Raw genomic sequence first — 18,451 nt, 5'->3', positions numbered from 1 at the left:
CAATCACTAGATATTAACACAACCAACAAGTTACATTATTTCAGCCTCAAAGACCAGCACTTGCAAGCTGTGTGTGAAATTCACAGCTGCCCATTCGATTTTCCTTGTTTCCTTTGCACATGTGAGGACTGGGGTCCTATGGCAAACTATCACACAACTGTGTCATTAAGGGCTAGGATATGAAATACTCCTAGCCCAGAGCCAATTAAGATTGCATAAGAAAGCAAAAATAATCTTCCCCTAGTTTGCAAGTTACAGGCTCTTAAATATTTTTAATTGTATTATAGATATAAGCCAAAACACTAATATTTGAGAAAGAAAAAAAAAAAAAAAAGATAAAGGTTCTGTTAGATCCAACTGTTTACTATATATAAACCAAAGGTTTGGGAACCTGTACTTTCACTGCTGCCCATAAAGATCCATGGCGTGACAAGGCTGTTTGCAGCCCCTGGCAATGGGCAAACATTTTGGGCAGGAGAGGCGGAGCGGCAGCTCCTCCTGACAGTGGCCTTCCCTCCCTCATCTTCCTCAGGTGTGGGAGCTACAAGAGCTTCTTGGTTTTACAACTTTGCCCACTCTGCTCTTACAGTAGAATAACTATAAAACAGTATTAAAACATGTAACTGTTTATCGAGGAAAAGCTGAGGGAGCTGGGGCTCTGGAGCTGGAGAAGAGGAGACTGAGGGGTGACCTCATTCATGGGGATCAATATGGAAAGGGGGAGTGTCAGGAGGATGGAGCCAGGCTCTTCTGGGTGACAACCAGTGATAGGACAAGGGGCAATGGGTGCAAACTGGAACACAGGAGGTTCCACTTAAAGGTGAGAAGAAACTTCTTCATGGTGAGGGTGCCAGAGCCTGGCCCAGGCTGCCCAGGGAGGCTGTGGAGTCTCCTTCTCTGCAGACATTCCAACCCGCCTGGACACCTTCCTGTGTAACCTCATCTGGGTGTTCCTGCTCCGGCGGGGGGATTGGGCTGGATGAGCCTTCGAGGTCCCTTCCAACCCCGACATTCTGGGATTCTGTGATTTATTTATGCAGAGGAGAAATGCCGCAGTGGCCTGGCTCTGGTTCCTCGCTCGCAGGAGAACCTGCCTCCAGTCACACCTGCACACGTCATCACATCCGCAGCCGCTTGGTGCAGCAGAAGATGCTCCTTTGCATGAGAAAAGCTCAGGCAACCTCAAGGTGGGAAAAGCAGCAGTTTCATTTCCCACACAAGCCCTGTACAACGATCGGTCTGTACCACCACATGCACACATACCCCACACACTGAATGCCAGGAAATGCAAACACGTCTGGTGGAGGCTGAGGGCCAGGCACAGCTCTACCTATAGCTGATTTCTATACATATAGAAACATATAAGAACTACCACTCCAAATTTGTGTTTATGACCTTTCTTCAGCACTCAACTATTCCCACTGACATTCGACAGTCACTGAGTTACTCAAATGTAACTATCTCAGCTTTTATACTTCAATTCCGTTCAGGAGCCACAGACATCCCTGTCCACTCCTACACAACAGAAATGGACTATTCTTTTGATACAAAGCTTTGCAGTTTTTTAATTGTATTCAGCACCTGTGCCCTCTTCTCCAAACACTGCATGGGAAATTACTAAGAAAACAGTTGTTATAAGCAACAGAAAAATTAGCATGCTCTCAGAAGTGTTTTTAAATACAAACACATTCAAAAGAAATATTGCAAAAGACAGACCACACAACCAGTAGGGAAGGTCACTGTCCACATCAGTCAGACTGTATTTTCCAAAATTTATAGCAAGTGTTTTTGGTGTCGTGATCACACAAGCCCGCTGGAGAAAAAATAAAGCAGATATTACGCAAAACTGTAGTTTGGAGTCTTCTCCACTGTTTTGTTACAAGTCATGCCATGACATGGTCTATCTGATGAAAAGCTGCTCGACTTTCTAAGCCTTGGTGTGACTGCAGACAGAAGTAGATACAAATAGGGAAGGAAGCGGGGAGGCAGAACACTGTGGTCACTTAGAAGCAGAAGAAATTGTGTTTTCTTTGTGTGTTTTCATAAACAAAGTCAAGCTTTAATTGCATTTCATACAGAAAAAAAATTACGGAGCCAAAAAAACCCCAAGAGAGAGATGACTCATATCCCAGCCAGTCTCCCTTCCCAGGTGCCTCTCTGAAATATTATTTCACTCTGGGAACAGGGGAAAAAAACCCAAACAAAGAAAAACCTCCCCTCCTCTCAAAAAAGAACCAGCAGTGGCAATTGCAGCCAAAAGCAGAAGAGAAGCTCCAAGCCCAGCAGCACAGCACTTGTGCCCAGTGCTCTCACAGAAACGCAGTGACGCTGTGATGCCAGCACAGGATCACAGGGGACTGGAAGGGACCTCGAAAGCTCATCCAGTGCAATCCCCCTGCCGGAGCAGGAACACCCAGATGAGGTTACACAGGAAGGTGTCCAGGCGGGTTGGAATGTCTGCAGAGAAGGAGACTCCACAACCTCCCTGGGCAGCCTGGGCCAGGCTCTGACACCCTCACTGGGAAGAAGTTTCTTCTCATATTCAAGTGGAACCTCCTGTGTTCCAGTTTGCACCCATTGCCCTCCAGCACAGCTCAGCAGCGCGACACGGGAGCTCTCGTGTTAGCACCTCAGGCTGTTCTGCAACTCATGCTAAAAGAACTTACTAAAAAAGTTCCTCACCTCACCCCTTCTGAGGTTTCCTACACTGGGGCCAGGTATATGCCCACTTTATGCATTTGGAGCCACTGAGCAAATCTGACCCAATTTCTCTTTCCTAGCAGAAGTTGTGGTCTTCTTATTCTTTTTATTTTTTTTACTAGGAGACAAGATCTGAAGAGCTCTAATTCATGTGAGACAGGCCCAGCGTTTCCAAGCACAGCCAGGTTGAACTTCACAACAAATATCCTGCAGGCAACAAAAATCAGAGATGACAGGGAAGAAGAGGTGGAATATGTGCAACTCACAGAATATTTATTCTCCTGCAGACAGTGTGGAACAAAGCACACTAGCTATTTATCATAACTTAGAGATAATGCTCCCAATAGCTCTGAAACATTAATGGAAGACATGCAGCTACCCTGAAACTTTGGTAGTAAATGTGCAAATCTGCATGTTTTTTTAGTAGGTTTGGGTGTTGGTTATTTTTGTGGGTTTTGGTTGTGGTTGTTGTTGGTTTTGGTTTGTTTGGGTTTGGGGGTTTTTTTTTGTTTGTTTGGGGCTTTTTGTTTTGTTTGTTTGTCTGTTGGGTTTGGGTTTTTTTGCTTTTTGTTTGTTTGGGTTTTTGTTTTGGGTTTTTTTTGTTTTTTAACCTGTCCTCTTATTATCCAAACACCTACCCCATGCAAAGCATCTTACTGCAGATACATATGCCAGTAATTAATGCTGGGGCACCACCCTACTAACGTACTCAGATTTCTTGATTTTTTTGCAAACCATTAAATAAAAAGCTTTGTGAAGCTGTGACCTTAAGGACGGGTTTATTGTGACATTGGAAAACAAGGAAACGCACTGTCATTGATTTCTTTTCTGCACAATATTACAGGCACCTGAGGTGAGACTCAGTTACTACAGCATACCCTGGAGCCATTTAAATCTTTTATAACAACTTAATCAGCATTAAGTCTTGCTACAATACATATGTCGTATTACTTAATGTGGCATTTGCTGTTTCAACAGTTGATCCAATCCAGAGCCAAATCAAAAGCCCACCCTCCGAACCCTTTCTGTGTCACAGGAGGGTTAACAGCTGCGCACGTAGAGCTGGGACGAGCAAACCGCCACTTACTCTTGTGTAAGAGAATGCAGCCCTGCTCTAGCGATGCTCTCCCACTGCAAGGTGACAACTCCGGGGAGGATAAATACACCGTCCCCCGAGCCGCGAGCTTCATCTGCCCACCCAAGCGGGTGGTCCATGCCCTGTAGCCCCTGGGTGTCTGGCATAAGGCAGCAGCGGTGCCATGTCTTCACAGAAACAAACAGATCAATGGTGTGGAAGAAGCTGGGAGGACTGGAATGAAGCTGGGGGCACTGATGAGTCTCTGAGATCAGAGGACAACTTTTAAAAGCCATCCAAACCCCATTTTAAAACTGGAATAAGTCAGTTACTGTCAATGGTCTCATTTCCAAACAGTGATCTCATCACCTGTAAAACTGTGCCGGTTTTGAGCTCCAGGAGCACTAGAGGGGACCCTGCCCCCTCTGTGTGTCCCCAGCCACACTTTTTTGGAGACCTGGACTTGTCCTCCTGCAGCACTGGGGCTCTGCACCTCAGCTCTGGCTGAGTGTGGGAGACTGGATGGAAAATGCTGACCCAAACTTAACGACAATGTTATGAATGGCAGCATGTCACGTTATTATTACAGTCTCCCCCTTCCTGCACTCAATTGCTTGCTAAGAGCAGTTAAACTCCAGCTGCTTTTCAAATATCAAATCTAAATGCTTGGCAGCTTTCCATGTCCTTCACTGCCACAAAGAAAACATTTAACCCTTTCAGGGCCTGCCAATAAACTCTTAGGTAGCTGCCATCTTTTACCTCCAGAAGGGCTGGTGGAGCCAAGCCCAGCTCCAAGAAGGGTCACTGCCACCCAAAGTATCCCCAGGCAAACACCCCCGGAGATGGGGGATGCTCAACAGCAGCCTCGCTCGCTGCTGCACCTGCTGAAAGTTGCCCACAGCCTCAGCCAGCAGGTTCTGAGGGGTGTTCTGTGGGCTGTGTTTGTATTTTCAGACGCTAATGAGACAGACTTGAGGTTGTTTCAACAAACCTCCTTCAAGTTGAAATGAGAAGGAAGAAGAGAGCTCAGTAGCTGAGACAACAGCCCTCTGCATTCAGCAGCATGACCATCATTGCCACAGGTTTGGGAAGACACGGGAATGCCGTCCCCTGGAGGACAGTTGAACTTGGATATACCTCTGGAAGAGACAAAGTCCAGCTCCCACTGCAGTGATTCTCCCTATGGATGCAAACTAGAAAAAGACTGGAAGGGTAAAGCACGCTTCCAGGAAAACAGAATGAACTATAAACCAGATAGATAAAGAATGTTTGCTGCCTCTTCTGTGGTTTTGTCTACAGCCTACACTTAGGGGAATAAAGTAATACCAAAAGGGTATTTCAATTAGTAACTCTAAGTCACATATAATTAAAAAAAAAAAGTCAGTTGTGACATCAAACAGTTTTTATATTTCAGATTGAGACTGCTTATTAAAAGCTAATAACCCAAATCAGGCACCCCCTATATCTGCACTCCTTAACAGAAAACAGCAATGAAACCTACAAGTGAGATATTGCTCTGCCTGGAGAAATGTGGTGGCTCCTAGGACTTACAGAACAGGAGGTCACAAAGCAAACTTTGAAACAGTAATTTGCTGAAATTGAGTTCAGACCCTTGAAAGCTCTCAGGGCTTCATTTCCTGACTGAAGCATATAATCTAGACTCCTCTAATGCACCAGCTGTCTTAGGAGAGTCAAACACGTGCAATTCACTGCGATCATTTGGTAGCAAAGCCCAAACAGGCCAGTTTCCCTAGAGACCGGCCTACATCTCTAGTTTTGAGAAGACACTCCCCCTCTCTAGAGCAACCATGCTGCTGGGATATGGCTCGCAATAGATCCACAACAGCCCTCATCGGAACAGGGACTATTTCTGGTGAGGTGTGAACTCGTCGTGTGCTGGAGCTGTGTGCTGGGACTCGGGGTGTGCTGGCCCAGCCCGGCCAGGGCCATAGAATCATAGAATCATTTCAGTTGGAAGAGACCCGCAGGATCATTGAGTCCAACCATAACCTAACATAGCTCTAGCGCTAAGCCATGTCCCTAAGAATCTCATCTAAATGGCTTTTCAACCCCTCCAAGGATGGTGACTCCAGCACTGCCCTAGGCAGCCTGTTCCAATGCCCCACAGCCCTTTGGGGAAGAAATTGTTCCCCAGATCCAACCTCAACCTCCCCTGGCGCAACTTGAGGCCGTTTCCTCTGGTCCTGGCGCTTGTTCCTGGGGAGCAGAGCCCGACCCCCCCTGGCTCCAAGCTCCTTTCAGGCAGTTCAGAGATCAGAAGGTCTCCCCTCAGCTCCTGTTCTCCAGCTGAACCCCCAGCTCCCTCAGCCGCTCCCATCACACTTGTGCTCCAGCCCCTCACCAGCTCCATCGCCTCCTCTGCGCTCTTTCCAGCACCTCAAGGTCCTTCTTATGATGAGGCAGAGCTGCTGCTGCTCCCAGGTACCAACAGCCTCGGACAGAAGGAGACAGGCTGGCGACCAAGGTGGGAAAGCTGCAGGGAATCCCTTCTAATGCCATCAGATCTTCCCTTGTCAACATCCTGAATAGTCTCGCTTGTCCCTAACCAAGCTAAAACAAGTCTAATGTTTTAGTATTTCCATAAACCACCTAGAAAAGGTGATAAACTTCTAAATGGTTTTCTGCCTGGTCAAGTTTTTTCGCTGTTGTTACTTTTATTTTTTTAACATCCTTCTGTTAATCAGCGATAAAACTGCACTTTTACCTGCTGTTATGCTCCTTTGCAAGTCCACGTTAAGTTTGCCTCATTAGAAATGTCCACAAACCACATATTTTCAATGATCGTAAGTTTCTCTTGTTAATTAAAGCCTGCCCTCTTCTGTTACAAGGTCTGTTGGAGGCTCATTTATTTTCTTACTCATATTTCATACTCATACTCTTATGCTAAAGGCCTATTTTAAAGTTTCCATCAAGTGTTTCCTCGGGCAGGTTTAACCCCACCATACCGCAGCAGCAGGCCAGGAGCAAATTTCTGCGACTTCAGCACTAGATACCACAAATCTGCCAGACTTAAAAGAATTTACAATTAAAATAATGTTGACAAAACGTTGAAGTTAATACAGCTGTTAAAGATTAGAGGTCTCCTACTGACTTAATTTGGCCATAACTGATTTATATGTAAGGCACGAGATAAAAACTTTGGCTAAATTTATACTTTCAGCATTAGCGGCCTGTTTTCACAAGATGCCGCACCTCCTGGACGCGGGAAGTGCTTAGTTTACACTACCCAATTCTACCGAGATATAATCATCTCAAAACCACTGGCTTAGAGCCCCATCACTACTTCAAACAATTTTAATGAAGTAAATCCCAAAGGACTTATCTATCTAAATTAATTATACCTACGATGCTACTTTATAAGTAGCAGAGGCATATGAAAGATTTTGCTTACATTTAGATTATGGAAGTGGTACTTCTTTACAGAAAATCCCATAGAATAAAGGAAAAGGCTGTAATATTAATATCATATGGAAGCCTTATGAAGGCTGGATTTTAAGCAAAATTCCCTTTACAGGTTCCAGCACGGTTCCTGCTGCCAAACTGAGATCACTCAGCATTCCCAATTAAAAGTTTTTGTTTTCTAACCTAGCAGCAACATTTTCTAGTAACGCTTCACATACAACGCACTGACTTGCACACAGACTGCACAAATTGCAAGCGTCTCTAGTGCAATTTTTTTTTTTTAAGTGAAGTTGCTGTGTATAACTTGCATTAAACTAAAGGCAGAGCCTCTGATGAGAAAAAAGGATCAAGTGAAAAGGGATGGAAAGCAAGGACGGAGCAGAGGGAAGATCAGTCTGGGCATAACCCCAGCTGCTGCCATATCACAGGCTATATTTCTGTTTTCCAACAGACAAACTGAAGGTTACAACAGGAGCGGGACTCAAGCAGCCCAGATTTTCTTTCAGCAGCCTTGTTTACCACTTAGCAGGACAGAATTAATAACTTTCTGATGACTTAATAAAATTACTTCATATATACTAGGACTAAATAATGAAATTTCCTTCCCTTTTCACAGTTGTACTTAAGACAGTGTGTAACATCTAGCTTGTACTCTACAGAAATAAACAGATGTGCGACACAGCAATTGGATCGTTGTCAAATAATGACTACATGCTGTTTCCAGAGATTTCCTTTGTCTCATGACGCTTATCTTACAGCTACAAGAGGCTTTGAAAAGCCAAAAACTCTGCAGGGTCAGTTGTTCTGAATGTATTTATGCCACACCAGCCTCTTCCTTGCAGGACACGCTTTGGAGGGAGCAGTCCAGTTCTGCGTGCAGAACACAGTACATGGAAGTTGTATACCAGTCCCTAGCAAGATACTGGTTTTTTCCAGTCACACTCAAAAGTGCACAATCTGTGCCTCTTAGAGGGCCACTGACCTATATTTCCATAAAGCAAGTAAAAAAAAAAAAAAAAAATCAATCTTTGGCCATGTAAGTGTAACACACTGCCCTCTTTTTATTAAAAAAAAGATTATTTTCCTAAGAACTGTTTCCATAAACCACACTAAAATTATACTGTATAAAAATCTACATGTAGGCAAAACTGGCAGCTGCAAAATAGAAGAGTCTCTGTATCACGAAAAAAAGCTATGTTCATGGACCCCAGGCCAGTTTTTCCTTCCACAAGTGTTTTTGTCTAAATTCCTCTGAACTCGAATGGTTGAGACATAGAGATGATCAAACAGCTCTGTTAGAATAACCACCAGAACATACACAGCCATCATTAATACACAAAAAGGGCAAGTCTCCATTCTAGATTCTGCATTTTAGGGCAAAATACCATGACAGCAGAAGTGGCAGTGCCCTATTCTGGGAAGCAGTTGGCAGTGCCTGTGCTGACATGCCCATCTATATTGCTGGGTAGCCATCAGCTGTCCCAACTAATACCTGCTATTTTCATACTGGCCACGCAACTGTAACACTAAGAACTTCCTTGGATATTCTCAAAACCAGATCCAAACCAGTAATTTATCACAGAATCACACAGAATCCCAGAATGTCAGGGGTTGGAAGGGACCTCGAAAGCTCATCCAGTGCAATCCCCCCGCCGGAGCAGGAACACCCAGATGAGGTTACACAGGAAGGTGTCCAGGCGGGTTGGAATGTCTGCAGAGAAGGAGACTCCACAACCTCCCTGGGCAGCCTGGGCCAGGCTCTGGCACCCTCACCATGAAGAAGTTTCATCTCATATTCAAGTGGAACCTCCCGTGTTCCAGTTTGCACCCATTGCCCCTTGTCCTATCACTGGTTGTCACCCAGAAGAGCCTGGCTCCATCCTCCTGACACTCCCCCTTTCCATATTGATCCCCATGAATGAGTCACCCCTCAGTCTCCTCTTCTCCAGCTCAGAGCCCCAGCTCCTCAGCCTTTCCTCACACGGGAGATGCTCCACTCCCTGCAGCATCTCCGTGGCTGCGCTGGACTCTCTCCAGCAGTTCCCTGTCCTTCTGGAACTGAGGGGCCCAGAACTGGACACAATATTCCAGATGTGGTCTCCCCAGGGCAGAGTAGAGGGGCAGGAGAACCTCTCTGACCTACTGACCACCCCGCTTCTAATCCACCCCAGGTACCATTGGCCTTCGGGGCCACAAGGGCACAGTGCTGGCAGGTTATGAGGCTATCAGGTTGAAATCAGCCGTCTTTTCAATCTCCGTTCAGGATTTCCCCTTCAGCCTGACGCAGCACAGGTATCCGTGGGTCAGGGAAATGCCAACTATCCCGGGTTTCTCCCATCTGGTTCACTTTTAGAGCCGCAGACACCTCCCTCTGGGCAATCAAAGACTAAGAAGTAGCAGGGGTTAATGAGTTAGCTATGCTCACTAATGAAATAAAAGGAGAGAATACCACGCAATGTCAATTAAAAAAATCTGATAGCCTCCTTCATCTACAGGTGATCCGGTAGCCGTTTATGGGGAGGGAAACTTGATATGTTACAACCCCAAACTTACTTCACCTAAAAAAAAAGGATAAAGAGGAGTAAACCACATCAAAACTAAACTTGAAAAACAAAATATGGGTGAAAAAAAAATAATGGCTTCTGATACAGCCACAAGGGGGTCAACAGCACAGCCACGTTATTTCCGACACCGCAGGCACATCCCCAGCTGGCTCTTTGTGCTGTGCAAGAGCGATGTTTTTCACAAGCCACGTTCTTAAAACCCACCGTATGTGACTTGAAAAAAAAATCTCAGGGTGCAGTTCTGAGTCAGTCTATCAGCACAGAAGCACTAGGAGAAACAAAGGAATTTTCCCCCAAGCACATTACAGTACTGCTTTGAGGCATACTGTGGTACGTGCTCTTTCCTATTTTCAAAAAATGCCAACAAATCTTGCTGGGACAGATTGCCGAGGGTCACCTACTTAATGGAAGCCGTGCCAAGCACGGGTGAAACAAAGCCATCTCCCTGCTTCGGCATCTTAACATCACACTGCACTCAGCAGGAAAAAACAAACCAACCTCCCACCTCTTTAATTAACAATTTGCAAAGTAACTTCAAGGCATTGTTTCACTCATTAGAGCGTTTCCAGCTACTTCGCCAATTGTGCGTATTGATTTTACATCCGTCAGAAGATTACAAGAGACTTTCTCCCTCCAGTGCTCTTGCCAGTCAGAAACCCTGAGCAGAATAAAGGTCGCAATGAAGGTTGTGAGGAGCCGCGACCGAAGATGAAGACTCATCCTGCTATTACTGCAGCACCCATAGGCACCCAGCAATTTAATTAGAACAATGAAAAGATCCCCCAGCAAGCGCGTCACCAGCTTAATTCCCAAACAATACAGTATTGCGGAATCTTAACTGCTAATTGAAACCCTGAGAATCATATTTAGAGTTTTACACCGTCAAAAGAATAAGAATTTATTTTAATATTTCTTTAAAATCTGAAAATATGCAGTGTTTAAGTGGTGACTTTTAGTGTTCCCATTTTCAGTATTAATTCATTTTTCGACACGGAGTTTCTAGGCAGCAGCCATGACAGCAAGAGAAACGCTGTTGTTAACATCTTTCCTCTGAATATATCAGTGCACAACAACAAAAGAGAAATCATGAGCAGATGCCTCCTTGAATACGTGCAAAGCACACCAACTGAATTTCCACAACCGTTCATCTTCGGAATGGATTTTTATTGTGTTTCAAATGGCTAAAAATGACAGGCAGGACTTCCTTTTTTGTAAAAATACTCAGCTCTCACAGCTCTTAAAAAAAGAAAAAGAAACTGTCAGTATAAAAATCGACTACAATGAAAATAAAAAGGTGGGAAGAGAACAGCTGCTGTGCGCAGCCATCTGTAACGTACGGAGCTGCTATCGCACTGGTAGTGCCGCCTTTGAACCTCCCGCACTGGACAAGAGACAGGTTTTAAAAAATAAATAAAACAAAACCATTCACACTGTGACCCTTCTAATTCTTTCAGCACCTTAGAGGACAAGAAATCCGGTCCTGCACGCTAAACGTGATGCCTTCAAGAAGCAAGCTCGGCACTGCTTTGCTTTTGGAGACGGAGTTTACCAATCTGCAAACAGCCACTTTTACATTTGGAGCACGTCTAGCTGCTGATTTCCAGCCACCCTGCTCTCTTCAGATGTAACTCTTTCAGTTTGTTTTAGCATTATTTAAATATGCTTCTGTATGCAAAGTTCAAAAAGCCAGCAGTGAATCAAGGAATATCTTCTATGTGCTGCTGTGGGCTATTATTTGAGCATTACACCTGGGCTCAGAAAGGACAGAAAAATCCACAGGTATTCAGCTCTGCAAAACCCCTTTGTGCTCAGAGCCTTTTCCATTAGAAGTTGAGGGTTGCCACAGGACCCTTGAACAAGCTGCTGCCTTATGTCCAAATTCGGTGCTGATAAATACATGGATTTCTATGATCTTTCAGGGCAAAAAAGACAATGTGCAAATGCACCAGCCTCCTGCAGCCTTTCCTGTGCAACATATGGGAACAGCAGTAAGTGGTACACAAGGCTGAAGTACAAAGCCACCCATAAATCCCTGGTACAGAGGCTTCCTAGCAATGCTTACTATATTCTGCAATGGAGAGATGACTTTTTTTGTTTTAGCTCCTCAAACAAAAGGAACAAGATTCTAGCTCTCTGTCAACATCCCATCCCAACCCTCTGTTTTCTTTTTGCCTCTTTCTTTTGATAACAACCCCGCTCCTGTTTCTAGGGTGACTACGACAAGTTTCTCTCTCAACTCCGTCTGCCTCCATGGGGTCCCCAGCCCTCCATATCTCCTAGAAGAAAGGTCCCTAGAAAAGCTTTTAGTTACACCTTCCTTCAGTGCAAGCAAAAATCTTACTCTGCCAGAACTCCAAGCTCTGTTGCTCCACAGCAATCAATTTTACCATCAACTTTCAGAGCTCTCCAGCCTCCTTCACTCCAATTAATCCAAATATTACCACTAAGGTCACCTTCCTTCCCCTTGCTCCAGGTCATATTCCCCATGAAAAATGTGCCTGTTCCCTGCTTTCTGCATTTGACACCATTTTAATGCCATTCACATCTCTGACCTCTTTTCCATTCTTCACACTTCTGCTTCCAAAAGCTGCAAATACTCCTCTACTATTGTCCTTTCTGCTTGGAAAGAACTCCCCTAGAGATCAAGTAATTTTTTTCTTCCTTTCTTCTCCCAGATTCTATCATGAAAGACAATAAATCTTTCAGCACTTTCCCTTCTCTAAGCTATTCATCTATATATGCAGCATTACAGATCAGACACTATTCAGAATGGGGAGGTTGGTTTGCTCTACACCACACAAGTGTGTACAGAAATAAGTGTTCTACAAGCACATTTTTGCTATGTGATCAACATTACCTCAAGTTTCTTTGACCTTTTCAATATATCCAGAAATATTACAGCAATAATGCTGAGCATTTCATATTATTTCATTGCATCAAAAATGTATCCCCCCCTTCCTCCGTTTATTTAAAAAGGGAAGAATGAGCCCCCTTTATTTGATACAGAAATACAAGTCAGACTACATGAACCAAAGGACTTCAATCTAGGATACATGCAATAAACTACCTGAACACACTTTTGGCTACTCACCACTAGTGCACAGTCTGTAATTCAGAGCGCAATAAAATGTTGTTTCCACTTACTCTCTGCTACAATAAAACCCTTGCCTTCTTTCAGCATGGCTCCTGATACAGCTTTTAGCGAATGCAGAACAGGGAGGCTTTCCATCCTTGGCTGCAGGGGAGACCTGTTCTGGATTTCTCTTATTTGTTACCAGCGTGTTCGAGTGGGAGAAACAGAAAGCAACACAAAGGGCTACTCAGCATCTTTGCTATAAATCCTAGCGGGAAAGAGAAGCGTAATCATAACTTTAGGAATACTCTTCCTTCACTGACAATGTTAAGGAAACCTGGAGAACTTTGTGCAATCAGACTATTGTGTATTTATAGAGCTGTCAGCCACCATCGATCCAAGCAGGCAGGGTCACATCTCACAAACAAGTTAATGGCCTACCATGGGAAAAACACTGGCTCTGAAAAACACATACTTGCTAGCAAATAAAACAGTCAAATATTGTGAGCAGGCTGTGTCCTGGGCTTCCCAGCAGTGCCTCCTCTGTTCCCAAGTTTTAACTGCAAGGCCCAGAAAGCGGCACAAGCAGCCGTCACGTCGCCACGTCCAACGGCACCGAGAGACAACCGCGGCAATCGTGTTCCTGCATGGGTCGGAGGGGCCTGATCTGGTACAGGCTGTCTTTCCAGTGACTGAGGATCAGCTTCTGCTCGAAGCTGTTCTAATCAGAGTGCCAGCAATTATCTGTGTGTCCTTCCGTGACGCATTTGCCTACCGGCAGCCAGAGACCAAGTTCTAGATCTTCACTGAAGAATAAACACGTCAGGGCTGGTTGGTTAGTTTTTTAGGTTTAATCTGAGAGCGTGGGTGAGCTTCATAGGCCATAAACTTAGTTAAGGAAATTATTTACGGGATTTGACTGGAGCATGAGGGTTGTTGGCGCCACTTGAGACTCTGGAAAACCAAATTCATGACCTATTCTGCCAATGTGAGGCAGGACAATAGAGTGGAGGGACAAAACTGACAGGTCTGTATAGAGAGGTCTGTGTGCTGGGTAGCCTTTTTCTCTAGGGTTAAAAACAAATAAACAAACAAAAGCCCAGGATAAACAATTGTGCGTCTGTGTTCAACACAGACCTGAAAATCCCAGCATCATCCATAGAAAACAGAGAGAGAATCCCCGGCGCACAGCAGGGCCAGGTCACTGCACGGTGTGGTTGACACACACTTTCTTGATAAAGCCTATTAGACAATAATGCAGAACATGAAAGTTTCTTCAGAACAAACCTGAAAAAAACAGCTTCCATTTTATAGTCTCAGAGGAATAAAATTACTCATACATTGCTGATAACTTTTAAAAACATGCTATTTAGTCCATATTGTATTTTATCGTATCATGTCAGCTATTTTTCTTAACAGGTAAAAGCACACACATTAAAATCTACTTCCTTCTTTAGTTTACATAATCAGAACAGCTTTACTTGCCTGGGAAAGAATCACTCATTTGTTTTTCAGCTTCTTTATACTAGGCACAGCTACCTCATGACTTCACAGCCAAATCACGCTATGAAATCTGTTTGGGTGCCATTAAACACAGGAGAGATGAAAGAAGATCAAAAAGGAATGGCAATTAGCAATTACTCAGGAGCAATTACTCCTTCATTGCCTCCTCCAGGACACAGGAGCTGCTGAGCTAGCTAACGTCAGCACTAAAACTCATCATCGGTAACCACCCTGTCGGCCTGTCTCAACAGGCCAGAGTTAGATAAGTCACCCGAAAACGTCAAAACCACTTGTGTCTGCTGCAGCAGCTCCAGGTGCACCCAATGTCACTTCTTCTCCTTCCCAAACCAACTCAATGCTTCTGTCCAAGTGTCCTAACGAGACACAAAAGGAACGACGGCACCTCGAACACGCAGTTTCGAACGCGTTTCCAACTGACACGGGTCAGCCTGGTTTCAAGCCACCACCAGCACCGCTGCCAGCGGCACCACCAGAGCTGCTGCCCGGTGCCCTCGACCATCCTCCTCCTGCCACTAAGGACTGACCAGACTCTTTCAAAAAAGTCCCAGCAACAGTAAAACTCCATGTCCTATCAAATAGCTACAAAAGAGCAGATAAAGACTTTTGCAGCCAGCTCTGACAAGCAGGCCTCCCTTAAAAATACATCAGAGATTCAGCATCAGTTGATTTCCTGACCGTTTGTTTTTCTTTTCTTTTAAACTTTAAGTTTTGACAGGAGGAGCCCTCTGCCCAGCCAGAGGACACACAATCAAGCATTTTCCACATCCTTCCTGTTTTCTGTGTCCAATCCAGAACAATTTGCAATGGAAGTAAATTTTCCTGTTCCCCCAGACATCTTGCAAGCCTGTTCTTTTGATAGGCAATAATATGGGACTTCCAAAATACACACTATAAAGACTAGATCTGCCTACAAACATTCTCCATAACAAGATGGAGAAGAGCCACAGTATTTTTTCCTTCCTCAGCAGTCAGAAAAAACGAAGGAATTTCCACTATGTCTCTGTGGTATAAAGCAGTAGATTGTATTCCACCTTCATCGTCAACATGTTCAGATGACAGCACAGGCTCCTCGAAGTAAATCAACATCAGACTTTTACCATAAGGCAGCCTAAAACTAAGCACGGCAACAGGGACTGGGGAAAACCACACTGCTTATCCTGCTCACTAGCTTACAACAGCCACAATATGTTCTCCTTGATTTCTCTTGCACAATGCTTTCAAATTGAATATGCTATTAGATCTACACATCATCACAGGAGGCCTGTGCGTTTCCTCCTGCTTCCACTTACCTGGACAACAATGGTGAAGTAGCAACTCTTTGAATTTGTGCCACTTCCTACTGCATCGTATGAGAGAAAAGCCAAGTCCCTTAAGAGCGTCATGTTGAATTGGCTTTTTTGTGGGCCAGGACAAGGCTGATATGTCTGTTCACACATCCTGTCTCGCTGTTCCCTACTAGTAATTATAAGACAAATGAAACCAAAATGCAATAAACAAATAGGTATCTTCAGAGGAAAATAATCGCATACCACACATGGTCAATTGGTACAGACGTTTTCATTTTAAAACTAAAGCTTCCATGCCATTTCTCTCTTCCACACCTCTTCACCTCACCATAATTTATCAGCAGCAGAACAAACAGCAAGGCTAAAAAAAGGGTAGGAAAGAAGAATGCATGTACCGAGATGCTGTTTAATCTCTTTATCAATGATCTGGATGAGGGGATCGAGTGCACCCTCAGTAAGTTTGGAGATGACACCAACTTGGGTGGGAGTGTTAATGTGCTGGAGGGTGGGAAGGCCATACAAGGGATCTGGACTGGCTGGATCGATGGGCTGAGGCCAATTGTCTGAGGTTCAACAAGACCAAGTGCCGGGTCCTGCACTTGGGTCACAACAACCCCATGAACGCTCCAGGCTGGAGAAGAGCAGCTGGAAAGTGCGGCAGAAAAGGAGCTGGGGGTGTTGGTGACAGTGGCTGAACATGAGCCAGCGTGTGCCCAGGTGGCCAAGAGGCCACCAGCATCCTGGCTGGTACCAGCACTGGTGTGGCCAGCAGGCCCAGGGCAGTAACCGTCCTGTGCTGGGCACTGGGGAGGCCAAACCACGAATCCTGGAGGCAGTTTTGGGCCCCTCATGCCAAGAAAGCCCTTGAGGTGCTGGAGCAAGTTGAGAGAAGGGAACGGAGCTGGGGAAGGGGCTGGAGCACAAGTGTGATGGGAGCGGCTGAGGGAGCTGGGGGTTCAGCTGGAGAACAGGAGCTGAGGGGAGACCTTCTGATCTCTGACCTGCCTGAAAGGAGCTTGGAGCCAGGGGGGGTCGGGCTCTGCTCCCCAGGAACAAGCGCCAGGAGCAGAGGAAACGGCCTCAAGTTGCGCCAGGGGAGGTTGAGGTTGGATGTGGGGAACAATTTCTTCCCCAAAGGGCTGTGGGGCATTGGAACAGGCTGCCCAGGGCAGTGCTGGAGTCACCATCCCTGGAGGGGTTGGACAGATGGAGATGAGGTTCTCAGGGACATGCGGTAGTGCCCAAGTTAGGTCATAGTTGGACTCTATGATCTTAAAGGTCTTTTCCAAACAAAATGATTCTATGATTCTACAAGATGACACAAAGCAACATTCAGATAAACCCCTAACTACACATTTATCACATTAAGTTTTGATTTTTATTTTTCTTTAACTGAGTTCAGTTTCCAATCAAAGTTTCAAATCAGTCACATCCAGTTAATTATCATCAGTCTTTATTTCTAGTCAAGTAACTAAAGGCATCTTGCCACATTTAGCAGAAGAGACCTTAAAAAAGTCTTAAAAAAAATAAAGTCTTCACAAGAAAACTGACATCGCGCACTTTCCGTTTTCCTGCACTGTTCAGTTCTCACTGGGCTCCATCTCACACGTTTGTGCACAAGCGTGTGTGGGTGAGGTGGAAGGACACAGCACAAGAAAAAAAAGCCCACACCCTAAAACCTTTCAAACAGACAGCTCGTCTGAGGGTTGTGTAAAGCAAAATGCAGCTCCAAGTAAAGGTGGCTGAAAAGTGTCAGCATCTAGAAGGAAAAATCACCTTCAGCTGCAGTGACACAGGAAGCAGGATGGAAATTTGCCCATCAGCATGCTTTTGAGTGGTGTTTGGGATTCATTACGGACACGATGCTGCCTCTGGGGTGGAGAGCTTTTCTTTTAAGCTGTTCTTAAAGGTTCAAAATATAGAAAAGATTTGTGTGTGTGCTTGCAGGGACTGGTTCCTTCATGTGGCCTGATTCCAGCTCTGTTATCCCACAGCCGGGACCCATGAAATTAAAGGAGGGCTTGCATGGCCCATTTGATCACCTCTGCCAGTTTGCCCTACAAATCTTCTCTGTTGTACCTTAAAGAGAGGAAGGATTGAACTGCCACATCTCCACAGAAGTAACTCACATTTCCCCATGAATTTTACCACCACGTGTTTGTTACTGTGTCCTAAAGAAGTTAAATCAGACACTTCTGATTTTCAGCTGTGGTGACAGAGTATGCCGAGATTAACACGTGGGCTCTTACATGATTCCCCTTCCTGGCAGGGGAGCCCAGGCAATTATCTCCCGGTCAGACGAGACTCGTACCCAGCACTTCAAAGGAAGGTGCAAGAAAGTTCATGAGTAATAATTGCGGATTGTTTACCACATCATCTGCAGTTTACAGTCTCTGCAACTTTTACCCAGTTTAAATTTAAGCAATGGTTTGAGCTCTCAAAACAATCTTTTCTGCATCGGTGCCGCAGAGACTCTTGCTGAACTACAGATTTCATAAGTAATTAAACTTTTAAAGTCAATTTTTCAGTGATTATTTCCCCTCAGAAACAGACAGAACAATAAAAGGTCAAAGGTACTTTGAGGTAGTAAGTTAAACAACCTATGAAAAAAGTAAAACACATCACTTTCTTGAGAGAAAACACATGACTCTGAGCTTTACTACTACACCTTTTGTACAATTCAGTGTTTTGTTATGCTCCCACATCCTTAGAAGTTAGGGTGGAAAAAGTGATAAAAGGGGAAATTATGTGCCAAATATTTTGCAGCAAGAGAATCTGTATTGGGAGCAGGGCAGAAAAAGTACAT

General features: G+C 44.8%; 1 protein-coding gene across 2 annotated transcripts in view; it reads right to left on the bottom strand.

Moving 5' to 3' along the window:
• BICD2 (BICD cargo adaptor 2) overlaps positions 1-18,451 on the bottom strand; it is a 100,239-nt gene that overhangs the window by 28,887 nt on the left and 52,901 nt on the right. The gene's annotated exons all lie outside the window — the stretch shown is intronic.

This window comes from Caloenas nicobarica, chromosome 11 (genome assembly GCF_036013445.1).
Source record: "Caloenas nicobarica isolate bCalNic1 chromosome 11, bCalNic1.hap1, whole genome shotgun sequence".
In the NCBI taxonomy this organism is placed as follows: Eukaryota; Metazoa; Chordata; class Aves; order Columbiformes; family Columbidae; genus Caloenas; species Caloenas nicobarica.
This window is presented reverse-complemented; position numbering and strand designations above follow the sequence as displayed.